Genomic DNA, 13,739 nt, shown 5'->3' on the forward strand with positions numbered 1-13,739 from the left:
CACCTGGTTTACCTCCTTCACGTCCAAAAGACCATAAAATAGATTTGATTCCTGGCACACAACCACCTTGCAAAGCACCATATAGGCATAACCAGATAGAGCAAAAATAAATTCAGAGTCAAGTTGAGGAATTACTAAATAGAGGATTGATTAGACCTAGTAGTTCTCCATTTGGTGCACCTGTTCTGTTAGTCAAGAAAAAGAATAATACCTATCGTATGTGCATTGACTATCGAGCTTTAAATAAGATCACTGTAAAGAATAGGTATCCCATTCCTAGAGTTGATGACCTTATGGACAAACTGCAAGGATCTGCTATATTTAGTAAAATAGACCTTAAGTCTGGTTATCATCACGTGAGACTAGATAAGTCAGACATATTCAAGACTGCATTTAGGACACAGTTTGGTCATTATGAATTTTTAGTGATGCTATTTGGATTGACTAATGCACCTGCTACGTTTAGTAGAATGATGAACCGTATATTTTTGAAATATCAGTATTGTGTAATTGTCTTCTTTGATGATATTTTGGTGTTTAGTCAAAATGAGAAAGAACATTATGAGCATTTGTCACTGGTTTTCTAGTTACTAAAAGATAATCAACTGTATGCAAGCCCTGAAAAGAGTGAATTCTTTAAAACAAAAATTGAGTATTTAGGTCATATTATATCATCTGATGGAATTAAAGTTGATCCTAAGAAAATAGATACAATATTGAATTGGACTGTACCTAAAAATGTGCATGAGTTACGCTCATTCCTTGGTCTTGCTAGTTTTTATAGGAAGTTTGTACGTAATTTTTCATTACTTGCTTTACCACTGACTAAACTTCTGAAGAAAGGAATTGTTTATCATTGGTCCGAAAATCAACAGAAATCCTTTGACTTATTGAAACATGCCTTAACCCATGCCCCTGTCCTACAGTTGCCTGATTTTAATAGACCATTCTGATGCCAGGAGGCATATTTCACGGTGGATTCCGTGAGGTTTTACGGTGGATTCCGTAAACTTTGATGACCGGGGCTCATACACAAAGTGGATTCTTTGTGCGAGAAGTTGATGGGGACGCCTGTCCTTTTCGGGCATTTCATTAATTTAGTGTGTACATGGGTGATTCCATAGCGGGTGATTCCGCAAAATGCATATTAAATTAATAAACGTTTATGAGTTTAGAGTGCGCACTCGTAATAAATTAAGGTTAGGATTTATTTCTAACCAGTTGATTTATTTATGTAGCTGAAGACTGCTAGGTATTCACTTTTGTCGGTTTAATTGTATTATTTTACTAACGATTGTGAATGCTTCAGTTGATGTGTAGAGATAGCAGCAGTGGCGGAGGAAAGCATTGGAGGATAGCGAGTATTTGATTTATGGATTATATTTTGATGGGCGCATACCTTAGGCATGACGCCTATATTTTGTCACGCCTATTTATTGAGGCGTTGGATATTTATTATTATTTTTTATGCGCATGGGCGCACGATTATGTTATTTCTATTTGGACATTGTATTGGGCGTGCCAGACTCTTTGGGCACCGTCCATTAGCTTTATTCCTATTTTGTGTTAAAGCAAACTCAAAAGCTAAAAGCTTGCTATTTTGTAATTTGGGCTATTATTTGAGCTTGAAGATGAATAATACATAAAAATACATGCTTTGTGGAGCGCTCACACAAGGCATGGGGGGAGATTGCACCCAATTGGTCTCTTGCTCTTGTCGTTCATTCTTTTTACCTTGTAATTTGTGCAAAAAGTAGAGTTCTATTGTTCTTGGGGACCTTCCAGCGTTCATTACGCGAGTGTACAGCATTCGATCTGCACACCAGTATGGGATTTGCAGTTTTGCGAGGGGTTTTGCGAAAAGGCTCTTACGAATGGTGATTGCAGGAAAGGAGGCTTTATGAGCTTCTTTAGGGAAAACTCGGGGTGGCTAGGAATGGGTTTACGAATGGCTTGTGGGATTTGAAGCTAGTTTGCGAAAAGCCTCGTACAAATGGGTCTTGCGGGAAGGGAGGCTTTATGAGCTTCTTCTTCTTCTTCTCTTAACAATCTCAGGGCTAGGAATAGACTTATGGGGGATTTGTGGGAAGGGGGTTTAAGGAAGCCCCTTAGAAGCTTCTTAAAAGAAGCTTCTAGAAGCCACTGGCTACGGGCAGGAGCCACATGGAAGAGGGAGGGGTAATAATGAAATGACATGGAAGAGGGATGACGGCATGAGGGATGCAGTGGGTGTCAGCACTGCAGGTGGCGGCATTGGCTTCACGGCGATGATCTCCACGGCTGGGCGGCGTCACAATAGCTTCCCCTCTCTCTCCACGACTTCAGGACGGCCTCTCTACTTTATCCTTCTTACCCGCCCTCCACTAAGGGAGGTTTTTTATAGGCCAAGGGGAGGAGAGGGGACCTCCCCCATGTGGGCTGTGCATGCAGTCCACGACTCCCTCCTGTAACCCACCTCTGCCACCTAGCCCATCCCCTTCCCTCAGCTACACTTCCGCTGGGGGAAAATTAGCAAAAAAATTTGCAAATAATTGCACATTATCCACCTAACCCCCTCCCAAGAGGGTGTTTACCCGGGGTTTGTGGATTTGAACCCCCGGGCTCTCTTTGCCAATGCGGAGGTCTCAATTTCCCGCGTGCGGGTTACAAATTACACTGCTAATAATTCCAATACGAAAGATAACCCTTGCACAAGGTTTACGCGATGTGCGGGAAGTCAATATTCACGAATGGGAATATTACAATAACAATTTTATGATTCTACTAATACTTTTCCTTTTGATCCTAGAATGATGAGTCATATGCTGCAAGTGTTTAATCCATTTCAATAATGGATGTATGGAGAGGATCAAGAAGCCCAAACACACTTTGTATCCATGGAAACATTAATGGAAAAAATGTATTCATTTTGGTTGGTAGTGTTGGTACCCACAATTTCATAAATAAGTCAACCATATACAGATTGAAGTATTTCCCTATTGATTTATAGTAGCCTATCAAAGTGCAAGTGGCAAATGGAGATAAAGAAATTAGTAACCAAATGTATTGCAAAGTGCATATTCAATTTTCTAAAAATTGTGGGTAGTAGATGGGCTTAATTGCTTTGAATATGGACCCCATTCATATTGTGTTAGGTTGTGATTGGCTAATGCAATTAGGGAAAATTTTTATGGATACTTCTCAACTATCTAGAGTTTGTCAGTTGTGGAAAGTTCATACACTTAGAAGAAATCCATAACAAAACATATTTTTACATTATCATAGCAAAGTAGACCTAAAAGAGTTCAAGAAATGATCCCAAATCTTCATTTTACATCTTAAACATACAAGATTAGTCCAAAGAATTAGCCAAAATTTGAGTAAATGAAAGCTCTTTTGGAAGATTACAAGGATCTATTTGGCACCAATTTTTCATGGTGCTCTAAGTTGTAAGGCCCCCATTATGAGGAGAAGCAATGTGTGAGCATGGATATTGGGTGGGTTGGTTGTTCCTAACTTGTATGTCAGATGAGCTCTATGTGGTTGAATGGCAAAAAGGTGACCTTTATGGATCTAGGCTTCGGGTTAGATAGTATAGTTATGCTAGTAGCAACTCAAGGCACAATGCATTGAGTTGTGGGGTGGGACTTATCAGGGGCCCTTATTTAGGGATTCGAGGGGGTCATGGAAGTAGCCCCTATGTGGCTGGGGAGGCCTCAAGGGAGCTGGTGGCCTCCTTGATGGCGATTTGGGGACCCTACCCCTAGCCCAAAGATAAAGAGAATATTTTCTAGAATATTCTTTGGCAGACTAGGAAAGATTCATAATATAGTCGGACATGTCAACCGAACTACCTTTCTAGGCTATAAAAGAAAGACCCCTCTAAAGCTATCATTAGTTTATCTTTCACCCATGTTGGAGTTCTTCCAATTATCCTTAAACACTATATTAGGGAATTCGGGAATCCTCATAGAATTTGGGAATTTCCAATATAGTTAATATTTGGCCACATGGTCAATCTTGTTCCCTTACTTGAAAGTGGAGTCTACCCTAATTACTATATAGGTTGTCTTCCCAAGTCCCACTTTGAAGCATGGATTAAGATTTAGCCACATGGCCAAATCTTTCTCCCTTATTTGAAAGTGGGACTTGAGAGATTCCCAAATTTTCTAACATGATGTTCTTGAGCTCATTGCTTATCATCTGTCTAGATCACTATCTAAGCTTCACACTGAAAGTGCATGCGTGGAAAATGTCATCTTTGTATCAGTTCATTTGAAATTAAAGTAGCCTATATTCTTCTTATATTTATTGTGTGTTCTCTACTCGTCCTCTACTCCTTACTTAGATTCTATCCATTGTACCATCTAATTTTTACATGATATCAGAGCCCAAGGGGCTTTGAGGAGTGAAGAGTACATGAGAGGGAAGACTTTCAACAAGGAAGAGGAGAAATGTAGTCTTCTATATCAAGAAGTGGTGCTAGTGCATCAGGTGGTGTTGCTACTATACCAACAATTCGAACACTGAGGATTTTTTCACCAACCTTCAACAAAGGCAAGTTAGATTGTACAAACTATAATTTGTTGAAGTTCAAAATCATAAATATCCATGATTCTTATGAGATTTTGGAGATAGTTTTGGGGATTGACCTAGAACCACAATCCATGCCTAATCCATCAAATTTGAGTGTTATGATTCCTCGAAATGTAAATCTTCTATAAGCTTGGAAATGAAAGAACGTAGATCATTGTATGCCTTAGTTACAAGCTATTCTAAGAGTGTTTTGACCTTGATTTAATATGCAACCAAGGCAAGAGAGGCTTAGAACATACTAAGGAGTCAGTACAAAATGTGATATCAAATAAGGATTCAAAACTTGGAGAATCAACTAGTGGTAAATAATTTTGTAGAGAGAGAGACAATTGAAGTATTCATCACTTAGATCAAGGATCTACATGACCAGATGACTCATTCTCGAATACAAACGACTAGTGAGGAGCTAGCTCAGATGTGTCTTTGGATTTCTCCACCAATATTTGATGGATGGGTAGGTGCCCTAAACAGTTAGGTGAGACCCCAAGCTTTGAAGTTTGAAGAATTTTGTGCACTACTAATGGAGGAGGAGTTAAGGCTTAAAGCTCGAGAAGGTAGCAATACTAGAGATGTTGCATTTTCTGCCAATGCAAAAGGCAAAGGTGGTTCCTCTACCAACGATGACAAAAAGAAGAAGAGTGGTAATAAAAAGTTTCAAGGAGAGTGCTTTTATTGTTTAAAAAAAGGATATGAAATTATCAATTGTTATGTCAAGAAGAGATGAAAAGAATGGCACCAGGAAGACTAAAGGGAAGGAGATAGCCAATATAACTGAAGCAGCATTGGAGTTATTCATAACAACCATTGAGAAAGTGTGTTCCTCAGTGCAAGAAATATCTAACACTGACTAATGGGTATTGGATAGTAGCACCTCCCTTCACATGACCAAGAAAAAAGGTCTACATAGCTCTATGAAGCCTCTATAAGAATCCATCACTATGATGGTTGGGAATGATACAAAATGCCCTACTAAGGGCTAGGGGGGTTCACTATATATATATTCTCTATATAACGTGCGTTCATGGTCTATTTATAAATATTCTTGGGGATTCAACACATAACCAATATTACTTATAGAAGCAACAACTGATAGTAGATTTTCCTTAATCTCTCAAATACAAAACACATTTGAAAGATTCTTGATTTCACCATGTGCACTTATAAAGAAAATAGTACATGAATCTTTCCTAGTACATGAATCCCCAAGAGATTAAGTGTTAATTGACGATGCCACCAACATCTCAACAAAAAATGACATTATTGAACGTAGAGATCACACCATTGTGGAAATGGCAAGGTACATGCTTAATGGCAAGGGATTGTCTAATCACTTTTGGGCAGAAGCTATAAATACAATAGTCTACATTCTCAATCAGAGTTACACAAAGGCTCTTAAGGGCAAAACTCCTCATGGGGCCTAATCTGGTAAGAAACAATCAGTCTCACATTTTAGAACTTTTGGATGTGAACACTACACACATGTTTCAAAGGATAAGATAAATAAATTAAATCCAAAAAGCACAAAATGTATCTTCTAGGTTATGGTGATGAGAAAAGGCTTACAAATTGTGATCAAGAGACAAAGAATGTCATAGAAAGCTTTGATGTGGTGTTCAAGGAGTAGCCACATATAGTGGAGGAGAAGAATATAAGTTCTTCCACTTTATTATCTAGTGAGAAATTAGTTCACTATGAACTTATTCCAAGAGATATCCCTACATGACTGAGGAGTTTCACTTTGGGCTATACAATCTTACATTTCTTAGTATTCAACTAGCAACCATGACTATCCAACCTCTCAAATATATTATCCAACTTGTCACAATGATTTAATCTTAAGCTATGCATATAAACATACTCTATGAGATCTCTCACAAATTTCCCTAGGAATGGAGCTCCATTCACCCCTCTTTGATATTGAGATGGATCATTAGTAAGCTCAATGGTGCAAATTGTGTAGTAGAAACATCCCCAAGGCACTATGAAAGTCATCTTTCTTTGATCCTTAGCAGCAATGGGCAACTAAAAGTAGCCTAAATAACCATCACATACACTATACCTTTCATAGCCTACCAATTGAATCAAGAATCTCATCAATAAAAGGAAGTGAATAGTTACCTCATTGTATGGCTGCTTTGAAAGGCTTGTAGTCCAGACAAATATGCCAACCTCCTATCTTCTTTACATCTATTACTATTTTCCTTACCCATTCTAATTTTTCTACAACATTTAGATTAATTCCACTTCCTTTTTGAAAACCATGTGTTCTAGGTCAAGGGTTTAAGTTTTCAAATAGAATTTGCATCTTCATTGAGTTCAATCCTCAACACTTCCCTGTGCATGCTTCTGATTTTATTATATGAAGTGAAAAAGAGATTCAAATGCTTGCCTATCATGGAGTGATTTTTTTTCTCACTCCTCAGGAAAGACTCAACATCTTCTTCAACAATCTCTCTTTTGAACTAAAATTCAAGGTCACCCAATCAATTATTCTAGCTCCTTGAATTTCCCTTCTTCATCCTCTTCAATCTTAATGCTATCTTCAACTTTCTCCTTCTAAACATCTAACACTTGAACACTCTCCATCACCACTTTTGCCTTCCTACTTTCACTCTTATCCACTCCTAGAGGCTCTTCTTCTTTAGATATCCCTTCATACTTAAGCACAAAGAGGAGTCATTGGTCTGTTGTTTCATTGGTTCCTCAATCATTTTCTCAAACTTCCTTCATACTCACTACTCTCCTCTAGACAATTGTTAGAGTCTTCCTCTTTTTCATCTTCTTTCTTACTATCATTCTTGTTGTCTCCTCAATGCCATGTCAAGTTTTCTAGCTACCTCTCTATGATCATAGATCATTATGGTTGCCTTTCCCTAGTCTTGTATCGCTCCTACCTTCTCTAGTTGAGGCCTACCCTAGAAAAAGAGGAAAATCCTCCAATCCTACAAGCATGACATGGAAATTTATCTTCATAGCTATACCATAGACATTCACCTCAAATTCTTGAATTATCCCTAGGCACTTCACCTTAACATGATTTGCAAGTCTTTTACCAAATTGTTCAACATGCTTGCCTGATCACATTGACTTGGCATCTACAATCAATATATACTTCCTCTATGTTTGGATTCTTATACCATGCAACTAATGAGGCATATGTCTAGTAACCTTGTAGGTATGACAAAAAAATGCTAATTAGCACATTATAGTATGCCAATACTTTCTATTTAGCACATTGTTATGCTTGTAAGAACTAATTAACAGTTCCTAATGTTTTTCTTTGGGGTGCTAATTAACACCTCCAATTTTCCAAATGTGCTAAACATTACCTTGTTGATATGATAGCAAATGCTAGTTAGCACATTGGAGAATGTCAACACTTTCTATTAGCACTTTGGTGTGCCTATAGGTGCTAATTGGCCCTTCCTATCTTTTTCTTTTTGGTGCTAAATAACACCTCATGTACATATGATAGTAGATGCTTATAAGAACATTGGAGTATGCCAAGACCTTTTAATTTAGCACTTTGGTATGCTTGCAAGTGCTAATTAGAACTTTCTAATTTTTTTCTTTAGGTGCTAATTAACACCTCCAATCTACCAATGTGTGTTAGATGGCACAATGTGGATATGAGAGCAAATGCTAATTAGCACATTGGAGCATGTCAAAACTTTCTATTTAGCACTTTGGTGTGCTTGCAAGTGCTAATTAGCACTTCCTGAACTTTTTCTTTGGGTGACAGTTAGCACCTCCAATTTGCTTGCATGTGCTAATTAGCACATGCAATTCGGCAACATATGCTAGTTAGCACTTTGTGGACTATTGGGTTGTTTAAACTTTGTCATGCTTACTACATTCCAATTTATGTAAGATAGAATTTATAATGCATCTATCCAATTTGTGCTTTGTAGTAGTGAGCACCTAAAAGTTACTTGCACTTTGACAAACACATGTTCAATTTGATGTTTCCTTTTGCGAGGTTGAGTTTTTCCATAGATTTGAAGCAATATATCTCGAGTGTAAGATATAGTTAAGATCCTTTGAGGTGCTCAATCCTTTCTTTGTTTGTTAGTTTGTAAGATAGATATACATATTGCTATGAATACCATAAGCAAATGCCATTTTTGAAAGATACATTGTACAATATGTGACCTTGAAGCTATAGAGTCCATCCCATGGGATGCTAGTGTGTCAGGAATCGTGTGGTGGTGGGGGAACTTGCTTGAGTCCTTGTGCCAACATATGGCATACACACAAGAGGAAGCTTGCTCAAGTAAGAGATAGATGCAAAAATAAATAAATTTTGATTTCTCCTTCTTCTTCCACACACAATACAATGTACACAAAGTATAGATAATATACAACATAAAGAAAAGTTGCCTACTAAATCAAACAGTGCATAACTGACTATACTAATTAATAGGCCCTAAAACTATGCCAACTATAGGTAACTGCAATAAACTAAACATAATAAGTGATAAGTGAATGGGCATGTGAGGATCATAATGACCACTGACCTGCTAAGTGTAGATATGCAAACCCATCCAGCTAAGGGGTTCATCATCAGTGTCTACACGTGTGGACCTTGCCATCTCAACATTCCCCCTCAAGCTGCACATGATTAGCATAGTCTAGGCATAAATTGGGTATAGACTAGTTTGGGCATGGATAAAGGCTACATGTGTGCCTAAAACTACCCTTATTCTACACCTAGCCACACAAAGTTTATGCTTAACTTGCATAGTCTATGTCTAGTCTATAACTATGATTGCACCTACAACTATGCCTAGACTTTTGGTTAGCATACACCTACACCTAGATGATATCTAACCGATTTTGTTGTCTCTAGTCTAGCTTATATGTAGTGTATATCTACATGTACAACTACACTTAACATGGACCCACAACTACCATAGATTACAAAGAAAAGCCCTAAAATAAAATTTGAATAAGGATTGCATATAAAACATTGAGCTAGAGGAAAATTTACACTTTCTAGTTTACCCATCACAATAATATCAAGGTTCTCCTATGGTTCTAGGATTGACCACACTGATAGCATCTCAATATGCACAAATCATGCCACAAACATTCTCTCCATCTCTTGAAGCCCCCAGCAATTCACATGCCTATGTCTATGACTTTGCAAATCTCACCACATCTAGCCATGATGACTACATTTTCTATGCTTCGCTTTGGATTTTCATTGCTATGCATTGACATGAATTATGATTCCCTGCAAAAAAAATAAATCCAAATCATTCTATAACTATATACATAAGACTTCATTCTCCTTCCATGATTGTGAATTCATGTAGAAGGGCAAAGAAACATAGAAACATATTTCACAAACAAGCATCTACCACAAATGAGCATATACCAAAACACTACACTTTCTACACATATCTTTTTTACTATAGTATAGATGTTTTTATGACTCTTTTTATACACATGTCTATTTTGGATATAGTATGTGTATGCATGACCTACAAGCATGTATATATTGTAGACTTTCCACATCTACATATGCATATATAGTCATGGCTTGCAAGAATAAATTTCGCAAGGAAAAAAACATGGAGAGAAAACCCTAAACCCTAAACAAAGAGACCAAAAAATATGGAAATCTCAAAGTATGAAAACAAAGCAAAGAAGCCATTATGTGCAAGTAGAGGGGAAGTTTCTCTTGGGCACCATGTAACATGTGTCCCTAGAAAAACTTATATAGTACACATCCATTTTGACTTTCTTTTGCAATGCTTAATCACTAGTCTTGAATGTCCATTAACAATGTCCTACACATATAGTTATTAGATATTAGATTCATGTGTGCATACATGAGTGTGTAAACATACAATATGTTTGCATGCATGGTCACATATCATTGTATACATAAATATACTTCTTTGTATGCACTCATACATGAATATATGAAATGCCTTTGTGTGTGTGCATGGTTGGGAAATTTTATAAACAAATCCATTTAAATATATCTACGTCTATACATTACACACAAAAGACCACTATTATATTCAAGACATTCCTGTTTAGACATATCTTCACTAGTCACATGTGATCGCATACACAAATATCTAACTCATCGAGTATTTATTGAGCTCTATATTCTCAATCAAATTAATGATTAGTAATGTACCATAGGAGACTAAAATTGAATGACCTTAATTAGCATTGATTAACTTCTACAACAATGCCTTCCAATAGAAGTTGAGAAATTTTGTGTTTTGCTATCCCATTTTAAAAGTTTACTTCAAATTTGAAGGTATAACTTGATACACAAAATGCACAATATGTCTTTAAATAAGTCATTTGGATTCATTCCACTTCGAGATTTCTTACTTCCTTATGGTGACTCCATCAAACTTACAACACTTCATGTAGGCAAGGCTCGAGGCAAGGTGGTGTGATTATGACCCCTCTTCCTAATGATGACTCTATCAAACTTACAACATTTCATGTAGATAGATAGTGTGATTATGACCCCTTGTTTTTCAAACTGATAGGCAAGTTTTTCTTAATAGAATAACTTTTTTTAAAAAGGATACAGGAACACTCCTTTCAATTACCTTTCTTTTCTTGACTTACCTAGGTATTCGGTGGGGTTGCCTCAAGGGGTATAAGGGTAGGGGCCTGGGTGTATGGGTAGGGTAACACAATAAGATAATTAGTAAACATGACACATAAAAGAAGATGTGTTTTCATCCTAACTATGATCACTCATTAACTTGTCTTACTTTCACTTCTAACCTCCTTTAGTTCTCTTGTCATCTCATGTTCATGTTCAATTGAAGGCATTGCTTTAACATCACCTAATAGTGTTATAAGAAGAAGATAATTGACAAGGAGATAGTTGTGTATTTTGGGGCGTTGAAACTTAAGACACTTAACATCTTATGAACCCTTATAATGGGAAAAGAGATGTTTGCCATATTAGTAGGGAGAAGAGTTACATTAATTCCACCTATTAGAAATGTTAGATTATTGCACATTCGCATTTATCACATCCTTTCCAAGGGAAAATATGAACATTAGGATTACATCAATTCCTTGGAAGTGGTGTTCCCAAGTGAAGCAAATACAATCAGTGAGTTGCTATTTACCACATAGACAATGTTGTTGGCTAACTCACAGATGGCATCTTGGGTGTCAAATTTCACAAGCACTGCTTAAACTCGAAAGCGCTTCCTTATACGAGACTCTGCACCATAGATTGGACATACGAACACTAATTAACCAATTTTAGTTAATGTCAATCATTATGAAAAAGTGACCTTTAATGTAAAATGAATTGCCAGAAAAGAAAACCAACAAAGTTCAAAGAAGAAGGTTCAATATCTTGAACTTTACAAGATTTTTAGTTATAAAAACGACAAAACATATCATTTGTTCAAAAAATCCTTGAAAACGTGGAATTAAAGGTTTTTTTTTTGTGCTACCAATAACACATTTTTAAAGGGGTGGTTAATGTTGAATCAACAAGATGTGAAACACACACAAGCGAATAAAACACAGCATATAATGAATGATCACTCAATGGGTCCCTTTGTACTCTAGAAATAGTATTGGATGGGTCATATGTCTCCTTGGTGGAAGTATATTCGTTTTTCCTCTCGAGTTTCGTGTGCACCTCAGTTAACCCTATGTTTATAGATCCCTCAATTTCTATAGCCATTGTGAGTCTTTGTGACCTTCAATTATCATGCACACAGATACTACGAGGCTTCATATGCTGCTTCGTGTTCACAGTCGTGGCTTTAAGGTTCCAGTATCTTGGCCCATCATTCACCTAATCCTTGTCTGTTCATCGCGATGATCATTGACTGAATTCGACTGCCATTGATGCTTCATTGGTATTGGACTCGCAAATTAAATCTTTGCGGGTAAGGCTGAATCGTAGGAACCTATATAAGCCCTCAAGCACACACACAGAGAACCTATATAAGTCCTCACAGACAGAGAGAGAGAGAGAGAGAGAGAGAGAGAGAGAGAGGGTGTTTCTATACCACACCGACGCTTCAGACGGAGTAGCCGAGCTCGCTGATGTTGCCCATACGCCACCTGGTAGTCCAGCGTGAAGTTGACCCTCAGGTTTGCAACGGTCCTCGGTCTATCCTTTGCACCATCAATTGTCATCACCAATTATCATCAGCAGTATCACATGTACAAATCATATCATATCTGATCAAACCCCTACGTTATATTGACTAATTCCCGGTTATCATCAACTGAACATAATCGCAGTAATTCGTTGTTATCATCAAGTTGACAGCATCGCGGTTATCATCTAGGTGAGATTATCATACTGGCGACTGTTATGCTATGAGGACCATTATACATACATGTTCGTCCCCTATCGAGCCGCCCAGTGCGAGGAGGAGAAGGGTAAAGCAGGCCGCCATCACTGTGACGTCGCAGCGATCCATGGCTACGAGTAAGTATAATGCTATGAACTGCAGCTCAGATAACCAAATTATGATACGAGCTGCATTTTGTGTAGGCTAAGCTCCTCCTGAGGCTCCTATTATATAAGGAGGAGCTGCAGGCGCATGCAGTGAGAGCACGAGAAGCTCGCTGCGATGCTATCTCAAGCACGAGCGCAGATCGAGAATATCAGGTTAGTCCGCTGTCAATTTCTAAAACCTTATTAAAGCGTGGCGATGCATGTGCGGAGACCCTTCATGTCAATCTCTAAAACCTTAATTAAGTGTGACGAATGATTTTATTCCAAATGCATGGCTAGAGCTCCTTGGCCACTCTATGTCAAATCAGAAAAGCTTATTTAACTTTGGTGATTAAAACATTTCCCCCATCGATCCTAGTTAAGTTTTGACCGATTTGATTTTGATTTTAAGATTTTAAATAGAAATTGCCAATTGGTGAACCTTAGCCACTAAAGTCAGAGCCATGGACATAGTGTTAGCATATGCTTATGCATAATACAAGAATGGCATTGAGGTGGATTGGGAGGGTTCTTCCTACCATTAAGACATACAAAAAGGTGTAAGTCATGAAGGATGTTCTATTGAGGAAGCATATGCAACAAGACAAACAAATAAGCAAAAGCCAAAGCTTGTGGAGATGTAAAGATGGGAGCATTATCAAAATGTCTCTAAGAGTAGGAAAGATGCATTGGAGTTGAGGAATTT

At 37.6% G+C, this 13,739-nt stretch overlaps 1 long non-coding RNA gene across 2 annotated transcripts; it reads right to left on the reverse strand.

Moving 5' to 3' along the window:
- Positions 1-11,494: 11,494 nt before the first annotated feature.
- Positions 11,495-13,099, reverse strand: LOC148026529 (uncharacterized). 2 transcript variants are annotated; one of them, XR_015692846.1, is made up of 3 exons: positions 12,933-13,099; positions 12,597-12,700; positions 11,495-11,791 (listed from the first exon to the last, which is right to left on the reverse strand). It is a non-coding gene; the product is annotated as an uncharacterized LOC148026529 (long non-coding RNA). The 2 variants fall into 2 exon arrangements; XR_015692845.1 differs by having other exon boundaries at positions 12,597-12,705.
- Between the last annotated feature and the right edge of the window lie 640 nt (positions 13,100-13,739).

This window comes from Lygodium microphyllum, chromosome 13 (assembly GCF_053477565.2).
Source record: "Lygodium microphyllum isolate KBCC chromosome 13, Lygodium_microphyllum_v1.1.10, whole genome shotgun sequence".
NCBI classification, from domain to species: domain Eukaryota; kingdom Viridiplantae; phylum Streptophyta; class Polypodiopsida; order Schizaeales; family Lygodiaceae; genus Lygodium; species Lygodium microphyllum.